A 1,700-nucleotide genomic window follows, 5' to 3' on the forward strand; every position below is an offset into this window, starting at 1 on the left:
TCAGTCATGACTTGGATAAGATGCTTGCCAAGAAAACCCAGGACACTGCAGAAAGTGTTAGCAATGAGAAGGGCAATATTGTCCGAGTCAGTGGTGGACAAAGGTAGAAGTCGAGTAAATAGGACCGGTTGTGCTATGAGAAGCTCCGTTTTTCATCTGAGAATGAAGTCAGGAATAAAACGAGTGTGCGTTTTTAGTTTAAGTAGTCATGATATGCATTATGCATTGTAAAATTAACTACAATGCCTTTCCAATTTCATTCACAGCTTTCACATCAGTTGTTACCCCATAAAAATCCACTGAGTCTCTGACAAAGGACTGCTATTCTACGGTGCAGGATAAGCTTAGGAGAGTGAAAACATATTCGGAGTGGGAATATATTCATTACAAACTACAATTTCACAATCTGGTGTTGAATGCCTCAGAAGTTGTAATAGGCTACTATCAGTATGTAGGACAGGTAACACAGAACATGGTTTACCTTTGCTAAATCCACCAACATATATAGATATAGGTATGTATGTCTCCTACCCTCCTTTAAATTTACCTCCTACTGCATTGTTGGTAGCATTCTGTATTCCAGCTCAGCTCTATAGTGTCTTATAAATAGCTGGGTAACTTGGTTATAGGGGTGTTTATTTGTGCAGCTGGATTAATTCACTCCAACACAAGACTGAAACTCAGACAGGAAAGAAAGGCTATCTCGGGATAAACCTGTATAGGTGTTTAATTAAGGACTACTAGCACTGAGAATTGTGCCTCCTCTGGTTGCAAACCATTACAAATGAGAACAAGGGAAGGCACGTGTATAGAAGAGAAAAGGTTTACCAGTAATTTGGGCTGGAAGGAACTTCGGGAGGTCATCTGGTCCAGCCTCTTGTCCGAGCAGGGTCACTGGCGCGATCTGCCAAGGCTGCTCAGGGCTTTATCCAAGCAGGCTTTGAAAACTGCCAAGGATGGAGACTACGAAGCCTCTCTAGGCAGCCTGTCTGAATGCTTCACTCTCACCATGGTGAAAGCTCAATTTATAACAAGCCTCCATCTCTCGTTTTGACTTTTGTTTCGCATCCCTCCTTCCACGTATCACTGTGAAATGCCTGACTCAATTTCCTTCATAACCTCCTTGTAGGTACTCCTTTAAGCTTTGTATTAAAACCCCTTAATGGCGGCTATAAGACAGACTTGCTGTATAATCCCTTTTGCTTTTAAAAGGGTTTAAATAAAGGCTTTGCCTTGAGAAACCAATCTTCCCCAAACCTTGGCAAGAAATTCTCACTGCACACAGTGGTGGAAAGCCTCTCTTTAAAAGCCCTGCTGCCCCAAGTGTTGTGGTGGTTTACGACCCTATGTTAGACGAAGGATGAGAACTATTTGTGCATTTTCACTTCACGACACCAAGCCCAACCCTCAGAAGCACGAGGAAGGCAGGGCAAATGAAGAGGGGCAGATGAAGGCAGGCATCGCCACAGCTGCAAAAAGAACGGATACTAAACTAATAAAACCTAACGGAGCTCTAAACAGCCCTCAGACCCTAAAAAAAAATAAACTAAAAAAGACCCCAGAGGGGGCTGAGGGAATGGCGGCCGCACGCGCCGCCTCAGCTCGACGCCCTTCCCGCCTTTTTCCCCGCCCCCCTCCTCGCACCCCGCTCCCCCCCCCCCGCCCCCTCACAAAAACCTCGCGTGGCGCATGCGCGGTGC

This window comes from Aythya marila, assembly GCF_965140915.1.
Source record: "Aythya marila genome assembly, chromosome: 25".
Lineage (NCBI taxonomy): Eukaryota > Metazoa > Chordata > Aves > Anseriformes > Anatidae > Aythya > Aythya marila.